The sequence below is a fragment of the Protopterus annectens genome, chromosome 9.part0 (genome assembly GCF_019279795.1).
Source record: "Protopterus annectens isolate FY-2018-M chromosome 9.part0, PAN1.0, whole genome shotgun sequence".
In the NCBI taxonomy this organism is placed as follows: domain Eukaryota; kingdom Metazoa; phylum Chordata; order Ceratodontiformes; family Protopteridae; genus Protopterus; species Protopterus annectens.
In genome coordinates this window covers 466,798,965-466,819,410 of record NC_056743.1, presented here as the reverse complement: position 1 = coordinate 466,819,410, position 20,446 = coordinate 466,798,965, and positions in this window count along the sequence as shown.

Here is a 20,446-nt window from a genome sequence, read left to right as displayed (position 1 = left end):
GCTGTTCAGCTGGCAATAAAACGCTAGGTATTTATAAATCACTCTAGAATCTATACGAAACAAAGATAAAAAAATCCGTGATATTCGATAAAACTTTTAATGAAAAGAAACACAGTGAGCGCTTTCGCCAATAGGCTTCATCAGACTTATGACAATTAACAACTTTACAAGCATTTAAAAAGACTCACATAGGATCTGATTGGTTGCTTACATCAACGTTTGATCTGTGACATTATTTAAAGTGCTCAGTGCATACAAATACAAATTAAAAGTGCATATAAATTGTATAAAAGGGTATTCACTATTACCCACATAACTAAAACAAAATTCATATTCCCATTTTCGTATTTCCAACAACACAGGAAATCAGGGAACTAGAAGGGATCTCACATAAAAACACTTGCGATAGGTAAAAATAAAGCTGACAGTCCAGAATATTAAACATTATTGTGCATATTAAGTTCTTATACAGTGGACTAAAGATGTTTCTTTAGTACATAGCCATTAACAAGTGTGATGTTCTTCTCCTTTGCTTTTAGGAACACAATAATATTTAAAATATTTTTCTACTTTAAAATTTTTTTGAAAGTTCAGGTTTTTCAATACCTTTTCTTTTTGTAGTTCTATTGTTGCTACTTTTCTGAATTCACTTCCAAGGATACTGATAGGCTTTTATCATGCATCACCCTTACTGTAGAAACTCCTATTGTGAAGTCTTCATATGCCATTAATTACTCCCACTGTGCCCAAGCTGTCCAAAATAATTTAACACTACATCACCACATTTAATTCCAGTATCATAAAAATTCAAAACTAGCCTGTGATTTCACATATCATCAGTGATTGTTCTTGAAAATTATGTACTCCAGTATATTGCATTATTTATAGAACTTGGCCTACAATTTACTTACTTATTGATGCAGGCATGTATGTATGTATTTGTCAATCTTTCATTTATTAAATGAGAATAAAGACTAGTTCAAGGACCATTTTCAGTCATGACCTGTTTCACACGACAAAAACAGTAAGTGAAAACATAAGATTGACAGGATTCATGAAGGTACCCTTACATGTGCGCCTTCATGTACATGTTGTGTTAACATGTTGGTATTCAGCAATGGCCCTAATATGGTGCTGCATTGTACTGTAGCATGAAGACATGAAGTATCATATATGGCTGGCTGTGAGACCGTGCTGAATAGTGATAAGGTAGTCCAGGGATAGGCATATCTTATGTAGTCATGTGCTCTCTTGCTCATAACTGTCTCCAAGAATACATCTAAACACCAAAATATTCAGGAGATTACTCTGTCATGTTGGTCAACATGCCCATTCCCACAATGTCAGTGAGCTTCCTAACATGAGAGGAGTTCAATGAATTCCCAGGCATGAATAGCAAAGTATATGCTTAATATGGTAATACAAACTGTACATGATACACTATACACATACTAGAGAATACACCATATACAATGATGGATCTAGGACACTTGCTTGAAAAAGCAAGTGTCTGAATCCATATATACCGATCACAGTTTAACAAAAGCGCTTTAATCGAAAAAGTGCTTCAGTTAAACTGAAAAAAAAAAACACTAATTAAATGTTTTTGCAGGGGGGGGGGTTGCCCCACTGCATCCCCCAATGTGGAGGGCTGTGCCCCCCACAACCCCCTACTTAAATATTCTCACCCCAAGGTCGCACTACAGTGGAGTAAAGGAATATTCCCTAACTCGCACCGCAGTGCGACCGGCACACCACTCACACATACCCGAAATTGCTGCTTCGATGAATAGCAGTTTCAGGTATGTGTGAGCACGAATTTGACTTTCGGTGAAAGTTAAATTCATGCAAGTGTCCGGTTCCACAATGATATAGCTATCGGTATGTAATTATACATATGTCTGTAAAGTTTCTTACAGAGAGTAAACGAGGATCATAAATTAAAAAAGGTAATAGATTAATTAGTATGAGAAAAAGCTAAAATAGAGAAAATGAAGGGAAACATTTGATAATATTTCTTTTGGTTATAATTTACATAGAAGAAATGCACAAAAAGATTATCTATAATATTCAGAAAGCATTACAGGGAAGTCAGGTGTGCAGGCCATGCAGACCAAATGTATTCAATTTATAGTCATCACTTTATTAGAGATTGGTCTCTTTTCTGATATACAGCTGGGAGTCTGGGATTTAAACTGCTTAAAAACATACAAATCTAATTTATTATTTGCAGTGGCTAGCATAATTTTTCTAATCTAAATGATAGATTCATTTTTGCTAATCACATTCGTCCAGGGAGTGTGTCATATTTATAATTGCAGTGGCTAGCAGCAGCCATCCACCCTCCTGGTTTGAATGATGCATCATTTTCAACTAATGCTTAATTCAGGTTTTCCATTAACGCAGTTATAGATTTAAACATACTTATATATACACAATAAGATTCATAGGTTAGTACTAGAGTAATTGCTCTTGAGGGTCATTTTAAGCTTAGTCAATTGCCCCATGTGAGAATCAAACTCTGCACTTTGTGTCTGTAAGGTAAATACCTTTACCATTATACTGACTTCACACCACCATTCTGAATTTGCTTTTAGTATCTTATTTCTTTATTTTTTGATGTTCTTTCCTGATTTTTTGCCTGGCTATGCCAATAATCTATAACTGTCTGCAAATCCATGAAAATTCAAGTTCATCTACAGCAGTGTTTGCAGGTATGTCTGTTTACACATATGCAGACATGAGACAGGGTTTCCATGGTACAGAAGAAAGGGATCTACCACAGAGCAGAGGTGTCATTCCTCACATACCATCTCCATTGTTGAGGTGATAGAGGCTGAGCTTATATGGCACAGTGCCCTACTATTTAGTGGTATGGTCTTGCTGCCCATGAATGGCAGTCAACATTTCTTGGAGGCAGAGTGTAGCAGGGACTTAGAGCACCATTTCTACGCTTCTGCACTGTGCTGAGTGCAGGGGAGCTTATCACCTGTGAGGTCATGCACTGAACAGAACATAGAATAAAGGTAATATTTGATGGGCTTTGGATGTTCTTTTTCCATATTAGTCAGACATCCAAAAATGTACACATCTCAAAATCACTCCATGACTTCTGGAACTGCCTGTGATCATTGTACATGTAATACAACAAAACCTATATTCATCAGGAATGTCCATTTGGGAGCCTGAAGTTATGGAATAGTTGTAAAGTAAAGTATTTAGTGCAGAAAATCTAACAAAGGTTACATCACCGCATGATGGAACAATGAGTCCTTAAATTTAGGAGAAACAGGAGGAGCAGAAGACATCTGAAGAAGAAATATGGACATGGGAAAGAAGAGATTTATTTATTTTATTTTATTTTTATTTTACATTTGTTGACCGGGCTAGTCTAGCTGGATATATGTCCATTTTCAGTAGAGGCCCGGGGAGAAAAACTCCAGTAATTAAACACATTATATGAAGATAGACAATACAAATAGTAATGCGTAAAATGAGGGCTAATTAATACACATGGTAAATACAAAGTAAAATAGGCAAATGTGTTAAGAAAGAAAACATTGATTTTTTTTTTTTGAGTATTACATCAGACTGTGTGCATGTCATTAAGGGAGAGCTAACAAGGCTATAAGAAGCAGAGATTGCAGGAATTTAGGAGGTAGAGAGGACAGGGAGGTAAAAAAGGAAGTTAATCTGGGTTGGTGCCGGAGCAAAGCCAGTGATTATTGGGATGAGTTTTCAGCTGCTTTTTGAAAAGTGGAAGGGAGGACAAAGACAGGATTACAGAGGGTAATTTGTTCCACATTTTGCCGACTGAGTTGGAAAAAAGACAATCTCCTGATTTAATATGGTGCCATATTTATGCAAAGGAGAATGCAAAACTAATCAATACAAAAAGAGCAGCACCAAATATATTTGAAGAGAAATACAGGCAAAGGCATCCAGACATGGAAAACTTTACAGTACAAAAAATAAGAAAACAAAGAGAAAAGTAAAAAAAAGAGGATTAGTAATGGATAAGTTAAAGACATAGAAACTGAAGTTATGTATTACCTGTGAAGTCAAAGATTAGTGTAGAAAATATAACTCAGGTAACATCACAGCAGGATAAAGCAATGCATACCCAAATTAGGAAGAAACAAGTGGATTGGGAAACATCTGATCAATTGTCATATCAAAATACTTTGGAGCCTTCCATAGGAAATCAGTACAAATGTTTAGTTGGAGTTGCACAGTAAGGGAAGGAACAGGAATCTATGGCAACTCTGACACAGTCAGTGCTATGGGGTTATAGGCCAGTGAGTTCCCATATGAACGATCAAAGGATGACACAGGATGAAACTGAGGAGAATGCTGCACAGGAAGATGCTCATGAACTTTCTTTAGAATGCCTGTAGAAAATGCTAAACAAAGATTGCGCCTTCAGTTTAAAAGAAAAGTATCTAAAGAAGGGTTGCTTGATTTAATAGAAATTGACAGACTTATTAAGATCAATGAAAGAAACAGACTGCAGAAAGTCAATAAACCCAAAAAGTCAGAAGTTTGATAAAACAAATGAACACAGTAATTATGACTGTCCATAGAGATTTATGTGATATAACAGAAGTAAACAGGATATACTACTGTACAGCTAAATCAATAACAGATAAATTCTTACCAGAAAAACACAGGGTAGTAAAGGAAAGGAAGGGGAGAAATCAAATGCCATCATGGAAGTATCACATTGAGAAAAATATAAAACAATTAAGGCAAGAAATGTCACTGTTTCCCTAAAGGATAAACATGATAGAAGCAATGTGAAGTATCAGAACAGATCAGGATCTATCATGCATGATCGCAAATAATAAACTAAAGATATCAGTATAGGCAGAAAAACTTAGAAGACATGCAGATAACTATAAAGGAAAAGTACAAAATAAGCAATCTAATGATGACCCAAAAAAGTTTTATAGAGAATTGAGAAACAAGGCAAAAGGAATTGAAATGCCACTAAAAAAAAAAAAAGTATTTATTGAGATCCTGTGGAACATAAAGATTCTAAACGGACAGAAGAAGTAAAAGAAAAAATAAGAACTTCAAATGTACAGGATATGAAATGGAATGAAGTAACAGCCAGAGAGAGACTGAAACAAAGTTAAGAAAATCTCCTAGTTGGAAAACCCCAGGTCCAGATGCAGTTGCTAACTTCTGGCTAAAAGTATTAACATCTTTATATGAAAATTTAGCCATGAGTAAGAACTATTTATATGCACACCCAGAACAGACTCCGGTCTGGTTTACAACAGGAAAAGTCATACTCATACTTCAGAGTGAATCTGCAAGCTATCCTAAAAACTATAGACCAATAACTTGCCTTCTGACAATGTGTAAACTATACACTGGAACTGAAGCCGACAGAATTTATAGTCATTTAGAAGAAAACTCAATTATAGCAATAGAACAGAAGGGTAGTAAAAGATAGTCATGTGGAACAAAATATCATTCATTGTTAAATAAACTCATAATGGAGAACTGTAAAAAGGGGAAGAATCTTAGTTACTAGGACAAACTATAAAAAAATTGTTTGACAGTATCCCACATTCATGGGTAAAAGAGTGCTTAAAAATTTATAAGATACACCCTAAACTGTTCGATAACATTACAGCTACCATAAAACAATAGCAAACCACTTTGCATTTAAGCCATGGTAAAGGGCAAATGATCATTCCAGGAATAAGAATTCAAAGGGTGATATTCCTAGGTGACACTCTGTCATTGCTGCTCTTTTGTCTTGCCCATAACCCATTAAGTTGTCTACTTATCACTGTTGGAAACTCCTGGTGTTCTGGCTGAAGTGTGATTCTCAAACAGTTTGGAAATATATCGCTGATTGATAAGTATATTTCTTGGCATTTTAACCTTTCAGAGTTCTGCATTGTCTTAATTTTGCCTGACTGAATTATTTTATATATTTTCTGGAATTGTTTTCTGTTTCTCAACTGTCCTGAAACTGTTTTATTCCCCTCCTTCCCACCCTAGTCTTGTGGTGTTGCTATAGTTGGTGGCTTTGCAGTTGCCTGCCCCTACTGTAAATTTGATCTGGGACACCCATCCCAGTCTAGTGTTTACTCTACTTAACACAGAGAACATTTGAGAAGGCCAACCCACTTAAGATCTTAACCTTGAAATTTTTCTCTGCTCCTCCTTCCTCTCTCCTTGCACTTTACTAACAAAATAAATTGCACTTTATTTTGCTTTTGCCTCTTCTTAAAAGTATTCAATTGCATTTATTCTGCTGCATTTATTACTGCTTGGTAGTAGCCTGATTAAATTGTAACGGTTGTTCTAAGCCTTTTGGTTTAAGCACTTGGGCTTCAGACCAGTTGTTTTACATTAAGAAGGTTTTTGGTCTGCACTGTTGTGGCAGAACAGGTAGCTTACATCCTTCTAAGTTGGGAATTGCAGACTGAAGGCTCAGTGTATGTTATTCTAAAAGTGTATTAGTTCTGGTTTAAGCACTTGGGCTTCAGGCCAGTTATTTTACATTAAGAAGGTTTGTGGTCTGCACTTGTGGGAGGAGAAACTAGATTCTGCCCTTCTGAGCTGGGAATTTCTGGTTAAAGGCTTATTGTGCCTGCTTATTTGAACTATTTCTTTCTGAAATTGGTGTACCTTGTTTGCTATAGCATAGACTAGATTCAGGCCTGCTGAATCTAGCTTTGTTTGTATAACTTGAGCACTAATCCAGGACATCTTTTTTGGAGAAGGTTCCCCTGCACCCTAATGGCAGGAGTGTGCAGTTAGAACTTGTCTGAATGAAGGCTGCAGGAACAGGGCTCAGATTTGAGCTTTTTTCATAGGACGGTACTAGGCTATCAGCCCTAGGGCCTATACAGGCCTAGCAATAATAATTCCCTGGCTATTTCTTCCTACAATATTTACTTCCCTGGATGCCTGTCCAGCAGGGTGACTGAAGTGATCCCCGGGATGACTTTCCTATCTCCCATCCAATCATCAAGGTTCCTTTTGAAGAGGGCCTAAGAGGAGCTCTGCTTGACATGTATGGGCAGTCTATTCCAGAATCTGGGGAGTCTCTGGGTCAGGAACCTATCCCTCCAGCATATTCTGTTCATTGTGATGACAAAGTTTAGATCCCTGGAGCTTGTGAATCTGAGGGATTGGGATTTCTTTAAGTGTAGCATGTCCAGCAGCTCTGGGTTTGACATGGCCTTGTATGTTAAGCAGAAATTGCCTCTGAGTAGATGATATGCGACAGAGTATAGCTGGAGTTTTTTTTAGATGGTCAGCATATGGCATCTGCTTTAGGCCTGTGATTCTTTCAGTGAGGTATTTCTTTGGCCTTTCCAGTTGTTGCAGATGTCTTGAGAGATACATACCAAACAGGGCATTGTATTCTATATTGGGTCTAATGAGGGATGAGTACAGTGGGACAATGACCTCCTTTTTTCTGGATGAAAAGCCCTTAGTGATCAGGTGTGCCACATAGAAGGATTTCCTGACTGTTGTGGCAATGTGGTTATCGAAGGTGAGATCACTGTCCACCTGTGTCCCTAAGTCTCTTATCACACTTTCAGTGTTTAGTGTACTGCCACCTATGTGGTAATTCATGGGTACATGTTTTTTTCCCAAAGGGTATAACTATACATTTCTTGGCATTGAGCTTGAGCCAATGGATCTGGAACCAAGCATCTGTTTCTGTAAGGCTCTTCTGGGGCCTTTTACTGGTTCATTGGGTAATTTGTTTAAATCAGCTTGCTTGTTTTCTATTGTTATATAAAAATTTTTCACTTTGTTCATCTGCTTTTACTGTATTTGTGTTTCTTCCTACTCTATTACTTTATTTTGCTTCTGCTGCTTGTTCTTAAAAGTACTTTATTGCATTTATTCTGCTGCATCTATTTCTGCTTGTTAGTAGCCTGATTAAATTGCAACTGTTATTCTAAGCCTTTGGTTTAAGCACTTTGGCTTCAGACCAGTTGTTTTACATTAAGAAGGTTTGTGGTCTGCACTGTTTTGGCAGGACTGGTAGCTTACATCCTTCCTAGTTGGGAGTTACTGACTTGAAGGCTTAGTGTCTGTTATTCTAAAAGTGTAATAGTACTTGTTTAAGCACTTGGGCTACGGGCCAATTATTTTACATTAAGGTGTGGTCTGCACTCTTTTGGGAAGAGAGGGTGGATTCTGCCCTTCTGAGCTGTGAGTTTCTGGTTAAAGGCTTATTGTGCCTGCTTATTTGAACTGTTTCTTTCTGAAATTGGTATGCCTTGTTTGCTGTAGCATAGACTAAATACAGACCTGCTGAATCTAGCTTTGTTTGTATAACTTAAGCACTAATCCAGGCCATCTTTTTTGGAGAAGGTTTCCCTACACCCTAGTAGCAGGTGAATGCAGTTACGACTTGTCTGATTGAAACTGCTGGAATGGGGCTCAGTTTTTAGCTTTTTGTTGGTTAATTGGCCAATTTGTTTAAATCAGTTTGCTCATTTGCTACTCTTATATTAAATAAATACACTTTATGCATAGCCGCTTAGCTAGAGTTAAACTATTTGGGCCCCATAAAGTCTGCTGTTCAAATTTTCCCTTAGAACTAGCCAGTTTTTTAGTTTTACACTCAAATCTGTTTCTTTGAGTTCAGCACTTGTTCAGAACTCGTATGCACGAAATAAGCTACAAATTATTACAGCACTCAACTTTCCTCACTTGTCTAGGGAAAAACAGTTTTTAGTACTTAATAAATAAGCACCTATCCAGGCATGTCTAAGGGTCAGCTCCTGGTGTTTCTCCTGTCTACCTGATGAATCTGTGAATCTTAGGGCAATGCAGCAATTGCCTCATGTACACAGACAACCCTCTCCTTTTAGCACCCAACACTACAACCTACGAGAGATGCACTTATATAGCCAAACTGGAAGCAAAGCTCTCTTCACCCAAGACTGGAATTGACAGTCAAGAGGAGAAGGTAAACACTTGCACAACACCACACTCATCACATAGTACTTAAAACCGACACCACCAAAACACACACCTCCATTCATGGAGGCTTTCAATAAAAGTCTGCCCAAGCAACAGAGACCTCCAAAGCAGAAATGCAAGCAACCTCTACCCCCGAACACAAGCCAAATGACACATAGCCCACAAACTCAGTGTGCCACTCAACCACAGCCCATAAGGCATAATGTACCCAACATTCTAGTCATAGGTGACACTATAGTCAGGCACACTGATGTTCCACTCACCAGGCTAAACAAGGAGAAAGTTAGTATCAGCTGCCTGTCGGGTGCCACGATCCGCCACATAACGCACGCACTCAGGTCACTCCACAACAAGTACAAATATGACTCTGTCATTGTCCATGTTGGTGTGAATGACCTGAGACCTACCTCCCTGGACTACATGAAAAGAGACATGGAGGAGCTCATCGATCTTGTAGCCCAGGCAGGTATAACCCTAGCCCTGAGTAGCATCCTGCCATCACCCAGAAAGATAACACAGTACAAGGACAAGATGACTGACTTCAACAATTGGCTAAGCTTTTGGTGTCATTCTAAGGGGATTCAGTATGTGTCTGCCTGGGATGACATGATCGACAGACCACGATGCTTTGCCAGAGATGGCCTGCACCTGTCGCCCTTGGGATTCCGGATACTGGCTAAGGTTCTTGCCACCCCATAGTGCCTTTTTTAGGCAAGGTTCAAATGACAAATTCAGCACCATAACAGGTACAAGCAAGCAAAATCTGAGGGTAATGCTACTCAGTGCTAGAAGTCTGAGCCTCAAAATGCACTCACTCGAGGCACTCCTTAAAATGGAGAACATCGACCGCTATGCAGTGACAGAGACCTGGTTCAAGGCCCCAGAGAGCACTACTGCATTACCAGGCTATAGTTCATATCACACCTTTCGGCCACCTAACCTGGACTGAAACACTAAAGGTGCAGGCGTGTCCATATGCATTAAGGATATCCACACCTCCAGGCAAGTTGCTCAGCATAATGCATCTGGATTATCCAATTGCAACTAACTCTGGGCAGGACCGGAATCGAAATTGTAACTTGCTACAAATCACCCACCATGCCCCAGGATTCACACTCCTCATTTCTTGATACACTGGAAAATATTAGCGTACAACACAACACCCTAATAATGGGTGATTTCAACTACCCCACCATTAACTGGGAAAACTACTCATGTACCAACTCCTTTGCTCACCATTTTCTGGAATTCATAAACTCCAAAGCCTTGGATCAACTTTTCCCCATCCCCACCAGGGGAAGCAATATCCTAGACCTGGTCATTACTAACATGGGTGATCAGTGTTTCATACCAGAGGTCAATTCCTCGTTGGTCAGATCTGACCACAAGGTAATCACCCTAGATATCCACATCCCAACCCCCATTAGAGAAACCACTGTAAAAAATTTCTCCAAAGCCAACTTCACGCTTCTTAAGACAGAAGTGGCAAACTTCACGACACCCATGCAGATGGACAATAGAGGTACGACTGCTGAATCCTACTCAAATGCACTTTATAAGCACTTACCTGAGTGCATGACTTGTGCTATCCCTAACAGAACCAAGATGCTATCCTCCAAAAAAGGAGCCAATGTGGTGATACCCTGCCATAAACAATCTCTACAACAGAAGAAAGAAACTGTTGCAAAAAATAGTAAAATCATATGATTGGAGGAACTCCCTCATCAGCTTCAGTAAGAAAATGAGATTCCTCATAAAATCCTCCAAAGCTAGATACAAAAACAAAATCACCACTGATTTTAAAGATAACCACAAAGTATTCTATAGCTATGTCAAGAATCTCAGTGGCAAGACTCAGATCTGCTCTGAATTACAACACAATGGCACTAAATATACAGAACCAACTGATATTGCCAACATCCTGGCAGATAGGTTCAGTGCTAACTTTACCCCCCTCTCACCGCCTAAAGGGCCCATCTCTATACCGGAAGAATGCAAAGTTCCTGTAATCATGGCTGCACAGGTACAAATCACACTCTCCAAAGCCAAGAACACAGAATCCATGGGAACTGACAACATCCCAGGCTGTGTTCTACATGAGCTACAGAATGAGTTGGCATCCCACCTTAAGTACCATGTTCAATCATAACCTCACCTCAGGTTTTGTGCCCACTGAATGGCACACAGCAACAGTTATTCCACTCCACAAATGGGGAGGCACCATGGACCCTGGGAACTAACGCCCAATTAGACTGACGAGCCTGGTCTGCAAAGCCATGGAACGTATTATCATGGAACTTATAAACAAAGACATTGGTAATCTCCACACTCTGGACCCCATCCAGTTTGGGTTGGAAAAAGCAGATTATGTCTTATAAACCTGATAGAGTTCTTTGAAGCAGTCGCCAAAGCCATAGAAGAGGGTAAGGTGGTTCACACAGCCTATCTCGATCTCACCAAGACTTTTGACACCATCCCCCACTCTGGAATTATAGATAAACTCACTAAACTAGGTATAGATTGCTATGTCACAAGATGGGTTGCCAACTGGCTCACTGACAGAACCCACACTGTGAAAGTAGCAGACTGCAAATCCGACTTCAGACCAGTGACAAGTGAAGTACCACAGGGTTTAGTCCTGGGTCCTCTCCTGTTTGGTATCTACTTCTCCGAAGTACAGGCTAACACAGAAGGTCTTTGGCTAACGAAGTTCGCAGATGACTGCAAACAAGGAGCCATAATCAAAACTCCTAATGATGTGGACATCTTACAAAAGTGCCTCACTGAGACATATGCCTGGTGTCAAAGCCATGGCCTCAAGCTCAATGCCAAAAAGTGCAATGTCATCCCCTTTGGTAAAAACTCTGTATGCATGAACTACCACATAGGTAGTAGTCTGTTTAACACCAAAAGTGTGAAAAGAGACCTTGGGACACAGGTGGACAGTAGTTTCTGTTTTAATAATCACATTGCCACAGTAGTCAGGAAATCCTTCTACATGGCACACCTCATCAGAAAAGGTTTCTCATCCAGGAAAAAAGTGATCATTGTTCCCCTCTACTCATCACTCATTAGACCCATTATAGAGTACAATGCCCCTTTTGGTATGTACCTTACAAGACATCTACAACAACTGGAAAGGCCACAGAAATATCTCATGAAGAGGATTGCCAGCCTCAAACAGATGCCCTACACAGACCATCTCAAAAAACTCCAGGTTTACTCTGTCACATATCACCTACACAGGCGATCTCTGCCTAACATACAAAGCTATGTCAAGCCCAGAGCTGTCGGGCATGCTCCACTTAAAAATAAATCCCAGTCCCTCCTAGCTGCATGCTCTAGGGACCTAAAACTTGTCACCACAATAAACAGAACATGCTGGATGGATAGATTCCTGTCCCAGCGACTTCCCATACTCTAGAACAAATGACCTATCTCTATCAAACAAAGGTCCTCATTAGCACTCTTCAAGAAAAATCTTGATGATTTGATGGGAAATAGGAAATTCACCCCAGGGATCACCTCTGTGTCTCTGCTCAACAGGGGCACGGGAAAATAATTTTCTTGGGTGGCAAAAGCAAGGGGACCTTTTTGGCTAAGCTTATATAGACCCTAGGGCCAGTAGCCTAGTACTTACCTATGAACCTATAACATATTAGGTCATGGCTACAATTTGACTCTCAGAAAACAACAATTTGACTCTCAGAAAACAACAAAGTATAAATACTTCTCATCTTCTTTTTGTAGATGATTTAAAAATGTATAGTTCATCAGATGAGAAAGTGAAAACACAAATGCAAGTGCTCAAAACTTTTTCAGATGATATAAGAATGTAATGTGGTCTTGATAAATGCACAGAAGCAACCATTAAAGCAGGAAAGCTGCAGGACCAAGAAAAAATCTCTTTGGGACAGGAATGTGATATAAAAGAACTTGAGCGCGAGCAAGAGGGACTGTATAAATATTTGGGAACTGATAAAGGATCAACAATAAATCATGAACAAATGCAAATAAAACAGTAATATTTTAGAAGATTTAAATTAGTACTGAGAACAACATTGACATCTAGGAACAGACTCCAAGCTATAAACACATTTGCTCTTCCTGTCCTAACTTACAGTTTTGGAGTGAGTGAAAGGTGTTGGGTAGGTTAGACAGGAAAACAGGAAGGATGTTTCATGCTCATCACATGATTTATAAAGATCAGTGCATACCAAGATTATATATTCCCCATTCTGAAGGAGGGATGGGCCTCCTTGAAATTGATTACATGTATAGATCTGCAATCGTGGGATTCCACACATATCTGCTGACCTCACAAGACCCAAATGTAGTGAAAGTTTTGAAACATGAGGGGGAAAAGTCTAAATTGACTTCTCTGCTTAGTTCAGTAGAAGCATATCAATGTCAACCAGGAATGGAAATTAAACCAGAACTAAATAAAAATCAGGCAGCAACTGAATGGGCCAAAAACAAAAGAAAGAATATACAGTGAAGGATTGGATCAGAAGGCAAGAAATGTGGAAAATGCATAAATATAGTTGCAAGTATAGAAAACTCTTGGAACAACCTCATGTTGATGAGGGTCAAACACAAGATGCCATTTGAAGTCACAGCTTCCTCTATGACCTTTGCTGTGATTTTATAGATTAACGCTTATTTTTGTTAGTCCCTAATTTAAAGTAAAAGACAAAAGGTTAATACTGGTGGCCCAAGATAGTGAACTGCCTATACATTAGTCTAAAAAGTCCATTAAAAAGTCCATTGAACATGTGGGAGAAACAGAGAAATGTAGGTTTTGCAAAACAGAATTGGAAACAGTTGCACATCTTGATGCTGGTTGTGATATACTAATGGCAGAAGGGTTGTATACTGAAAGGCATAACAATGTGGCAAGACTGTTGCATTGGGGGTTGTGCAAACATTATAATATTGAAGTAGCAGAAAAAAACTGGAAATATGAGCCACAAACCATAATAGAAAATGATGATGTCTACATCACATGGGATCACCCATTACCAACAGTTCAAAAGATAGATGCGAGAAAACCAGATATAGTGGTGGTCCATGAGAAAACCAGGTATAGTGGTCCATGAAAAGAAGAGAAAAGTAGCATTGATTGATGAAATTTATACACCCAGTGACTACAGTTCTTACGTACAGAGAGACACAGTCATAAAATACCAGGATTTGCAGACAGAAATGAAGGCAGTGTGGAAGACAGATACCCAGACAGTTTCACTAGTAGTAGGAGCAACTTGTCTTATTAAAAACAAAAGAATTTACAATTGTACTTAGAGATGTTACCAACACATGTAACTGCATATGAGTTGCAGAAGGAGTTATTACTGGGCACATTGCTGATGCTGCAAAGTGCACTTCTGGATAAAATCAATGACTGGCAAAATAGTAATTTCATGAACATTAACCATACTTTGACTTGGGAATGATGTCCCCTCCTATCATGGTATTTGGAATCCAAAATACTTGGAGAAATGAAAAAAGGCAAAAAGATATCCACTGTTTAATGTTTATAATACCCCATAAAATATGTCAATAAATGGTGGTCCTCATTGGAAATGTCACCTGTTTACTGTAGCAATCTAGAATGATAGTTTTCATGTACAATATATATCTTTTGACATATGGTGGTACTCATGAGAAACATGCTTTCCATCAACCAGCTTAATGTTGTAGAGATGTTAGTCAGGCTTCTTTCTGTGGTTAAAAGGCACATCCTTACTTTCTTCTCCAGATTGAGCTAAAGTGGAATGACATTCCTTGACTTCAGCTTTACATCATCTTCTAGCAATGGTTGACACACTCTTTGGTTCTTCTGTCTCACACTGCCTCCATTTTGGCTGTTGCATGGACCTCTTTCAGGGAATGTACTACACTACCTCTGCTGAAGTGTTGGCTGAACAATGTTGTTATATTTTAGGCAAGATGCCATTTGAAGTCGCAGCTTCCTCTACGACCTTTGCTGTGATTTTATAGATTAATACATATTTTTGCTAGTCCCTACTTTAAATATACTATTTTACTACTTTGTGCTGTCAATTTCCTCGGTCTCACCCTGTCTGTCCTTATACAGCTAAGAATCTCTTGAAGTTGGATCTCTTACCTTCCCTATCCATTCTCCTGTCAGATCATTACATCCCATTTCTACTATTTTTGATTCAGTCATTTCCATCTTTGAACAACTTCTCACCCTTTTAGGACCAAACATTCATATCTTGAATTCTGTTATCTATTGCCAGTATAATTCCTCTCCTCAGTCATACCAGAGTTCTTTCTATGCTCCCTTTTTCCCTGATGAGCCCGCTTTCTGCATATAATATCTGTCACTCTAGCATCTCAAGTTCCTAGATTTCACATTACAACCACCCTGCTCTCCTACATGCCATTAATATCAGCATTTCAGACATAAATAAATCATCTCATCATTTTAGACAAAAGTGACTAAAATATTTGACAAATTAACATAATGGAAGAAATGTACAGTCTCAGTTTGGTAGGGCCATAAATGTACTCACTGTTACATTTGGAATTAATTAGTATAGTTCTCACACTGTAAACCATTAGGATGGGGATATTTAATGTTATTAATAACTCACATTATATACAGATATCACTGATGCACTAAGAATAACTGACAAAATTAGAATGCTACTTCAGTTCAGAATCAGCCCAATATTGCCTTTTAGAATTTTTACTAGGCTCAAACTAGTGAGGAACTGTATGTTAATTTCATATGTTATTCATAAAGCATTAGATGTTTCAGATGATGCACTAGTCCCGCACTTACAGATACTTTGTTACAAGGCTCAGTGTTTTAATTCTAGTCTGTGGGACAATGACTACTGTGGAAAAAGGAAGATTCAAAGCATTTCGAAGTCAACCATGGGATCCAGACTGTTGGGTAAACATTCAAATAGCAGTCAGTTTAGAGTTTGCACCATTCATAACTTCAAACCTGATCCCGTTCACCATAATTAGCATTGTCCCGGTTCCCTTCAATAAACACATCACACAGAATGACGTTTGCCGATCTTTATTAAACTTCCATAACCATAAGTCTGTTAACCGATATTTATTAATTACAAACTAAAACATAGTCTAGCTGATTTAATCACAGCATAAACATCCATGTAATGATAATCAGGACAGAGTGACCTTGTTCATCCGGACCCAGTAAGCAGCGTCCATACCTCCACTTACTTTACTTATGTAGCAGCATCCCATCACTCACTTCATATGCCATTTATTAAATTACACATACAAACCAATAAGCAGCATCCATACCTCCACTAGCTTACTTTACTTATGTAGCAGCATCCCATCACTCACTTCATTTACCACTTATTAAATTAAACATCCAACCAATAAGCAATGTCCTTACCGCCACTCCTTTATTTTATTTATCAGGCAGTCTCTTTTCCTTTCCCATCTCATTGAAATTAACATCCAACACCAGAGGGGGAACAGAAGAAGGCAAGCCTGTCCCTCCTCTCCGATGACCAGCCTGTTCCCCCTCTTTCCTACCAGATTTTTCAACAACCTAACCACCAAGCAGGGCAATTACCTACCATCATGCCTAACTGTAGCCCTCTTTTCCTACTCAATGTATATAATAACCAAAATGAGATTATCTTTCCAAAACCAATTTAAGATCAGTCCTGCCATCACAATAACTATCCAGTACAAGCAGACAGATATAATGACCATCATAGGATTAACTGACCAACAAACCACCTTCTGAATGACTAAAATACACCCATAGCATAAATGCTAAACAAACTATAACCCCAAGAACCTCCATTTCCCAACACCAACCCCTATAACAAAACCTATCTTGACAGTAACCAATGTCTATCAATCTTCACACTATCAACCTACCCCAACCCTTCAAACCAATAAACCACTGACCAGGATATTAGTAAGTTCACTTAACCTTTTCACCTTTGCCACTGCAGCACTCACAGCTAAATCCTCATTGACCAACTGAACTGCCTTAACTTGCTCCAATGCCTGATAAATAACTAAATCTTTCCTACCAAAAACCTTCCCCACCATATGCTGTGCTTATAAGAGGTACCTCAAACTCCTTCAGCAAACCTTATTCTTAATGCAACCTGACACCTCATCAGTAGGAACAACACAACCCATACCACTGTCATATTAAATAAAGGAAAATGAGACATAATCTCCAACAACTCCCACTTATCCTATTCCAAATTAATTAAAACTCCAAATATTCAACATCCCCAACTGTTCCTCTTTCCTGCCATCCAAAAAGCCACAAACAACACACCCAAATTATGCCCCCTAACACAACATCTCCCATAACATTTGTAAAGAAATGCAAATCCCCCTGACCAACCCTAACCCTCTGCCCCAAGGCCATCCCCGTGAATTTCTCCAAAGACAACACAATGGTAAAATGCACAAATTTATTAACCCCTACTCAAAGTAACCTGATTAAACTGGCCGACATGCAACTTCAGTAACCCCAGAGGCTGAAGAACATCCTTAGTCCATTGCTCAGCCTCGGATTGCCCTCGAACCTACTCTTTCCCTTTGTTACCTATGTATCTGTTAAAGAAATAAGCATGTCCTGTGTCTGCAAGGCATCCCAAACAATGCCTTCCATATGTTTTCTAACATGTCTGCCAAAACACCCACAAACCCACAATGCTCTTTCAAACCCTATCTACTCAGAAAATTCATACCTATACCAAAAACCTCCTACCAGCATAAAGCAGAAGTTAAATGGTATGTGTGTTACTCACTCTAAAAACCCTAACCTGATGTGTAATAAAATACCTGCTTGAGGGACAGATTTGTCTCCCAGAAAATACCACGTTTAGAATTAACTTCCACTACATATCAAGCAAAGCACCTCCTTAGCTCTCTACAAAACAACTGGATGGATAACAAAAAAATCACCCCAGATGTTCCATCCATGTCCTTCTTGAATAACAATAGAAGCAAAATGTGGAAATAAAAATTGAAATTGGCTAGCTTGCAGGGGCCCTAGAACCATTAACCTCATAGCTTCCTATGACTGTTGTGACATCACCCCACCTGTGGAAACTTCAAACCCTATAAACCATCCCCTGCCCTGCAACACCCTACCCCAAACAGATCTCCACCTCATCGTGCCCCTACACTATCTGAAACTGCTGAATAAAGATTACCTGCAACTTCATTTTGCACCACTCCAGCAATCAAAACATCCACTCAAGCAGAATCCATTACCTTTCAAATCCACCTACACCAGGGCACTGACTGTTGCTCACTCAGTGCTCCTCCATCTGTGACCTCACTGTGCAACATCCAAGGGACCACGACATTCATTGAAACAGCCTCCATCATCTTTCGAGTCCCCTTCATTCAGGTCGCCAACTGATGCCCACGCAAGTTCCATACCTATGCGATCTGCAAAAGAAAACAGGTTAAGCAGCTTGCCTTTACAAAAATTGAACGAAGATGAATCTCAGTCCCTATACCCTGTGTCTATGCAGCAAACACCTTATCACTATGACTCCCCCTTTTAACGTCAACAGTAAGTTATGTGTCAGATATGAAAACCCCAACATTTAAAGAAGGGCCTAAAACCTGTCTCTTCTTTCACCTCAGGGCAGCAATGTCCACTTACTACAAAATAGCAGTAAAATATGTGCCAGCCATCCCTCTCAATTTCACTAAGGAATCATCGAAAACAAAGCTATAAGTAAAATTGGGACAATGACCCAAAATAGGAACAACTTCTAAAATATTGTTCTTTATAAACTTAGAAAAACGAAAGATAACTGGTGTTACATCAGCATAAATCCCTACTATTACTGTTAGAAACTCCTTTCATACCTCTGTAACTCCAGGTTATAAAGATTTACAATTAGTTTGCTAAATAACCACAAGTTTATGAAAACAGATAAAATTTTAAGGCATCCGAAATATCAGTGAGTTAACCAGTACTATAGTCTCAAAGGACATCCCTGCATCTTAAAGCAAACTAATGGATGAGGTAAAGTAACTGAAAGGAGTACTTACCACCTAAAATGCTTAAATGGCCTACGGCCAGGTCTCATCTATGGTTAGCTTGGCAATGTAAGTAATATAGCTGTACTGATGTGAGATGACTAATTAAGCCATATGCAGATACATGCATATTATTCCTATATTAGACAAAATGTTATGGAGCAAAATTTAGTGAGCTTGATCTAATGTCAAAATACTTATATTCAATACAGATGGAATATCGCCACGTGTAATATGACTACATAGAACGTGATACCTGTGGCATGTTTAGATGTAATCTGCCATACAGTAAATGATACGAGAATGCATAAGAGAAAGAATTGACAGTACTTAACATATCTACACAACCAGAAGTTTGTCAACCGAGTCCTGGTTGACTCCGGACATTAATTCAGTACACTTAACATTTTAAGATTTTAATCTTTCAGCTGAAAATCTGGACAGTTGAGAATTAAACTGTTCTAACCCACACTGAGCAGTCATTATTATATAAATGTATATGTCTCCTTTCTTCTTCACTTTCTGTAGGCACAGTTACATGTAATAAATATCATACCTAGAAAACTTGGGTACTGCATATCACAAACTAATACTGTACTCCTTTAATTTTCACTGTATCTTGTTCAAAACATACATTAATTATAGCCTCTTTATGCCGCCCCAGTTACAATGTGTCCCACTCAGGCATTGTTATCCTTGCCTTCTTTTCTGACTGATCTTACTTGCTTACCTACAATTTTCTCTCTTTTCCATTCCTAAGGAGTTGCATCTCTACTGGTTTATTATATAGCAGTTATACACCATTTTACAATGCGTCTTGAGAGTATTGCACACAGTAACAGGGGCCCTGAGCTAACCCCACCCCCCCTTTCCTTTTTTTTCTTTTTTGAATCTGAAGCTGGAGCATGCATGCGTGGTGAGAAACCATTACACCCAGGGCTTCATAGCCTGCGGTGGGGGGGGGGATAAAAAAAAAAACTTGAACAGACACTCTGGGCCCATCTAAAAAGTAGCTGCAAGAGCTATTACCAACTACATTAGCCACCAAAATAACCCCATTGAAAGACCACAACGACTGAAACAGAGCCAAGTAGTTGATAAAATTAAGTCACAATGAACGGATTACAGCCTGCAACATTGCTTATAGTTAAAAGTGGGGGGGGGGGGGTCTTTGGGTTAATCACCCTAGTGGTTTTCTTGATATTCCTCAAAACAGAAAATCCATAAATTAATACTAAGGCTGACTAGCTTTGTGACCATTTCAAACTTAGCCAATTACGACATGTGAGAAGCAAACCTTGCACATTGTGGCTATAAGGCAAACACCTTAACCATTATGTCATCATCACATCTGTATTGTAGACAGAGAGAATATTCTATGACGTGTATTATGAATGACAAAATACATACATGGATATTACTGCAG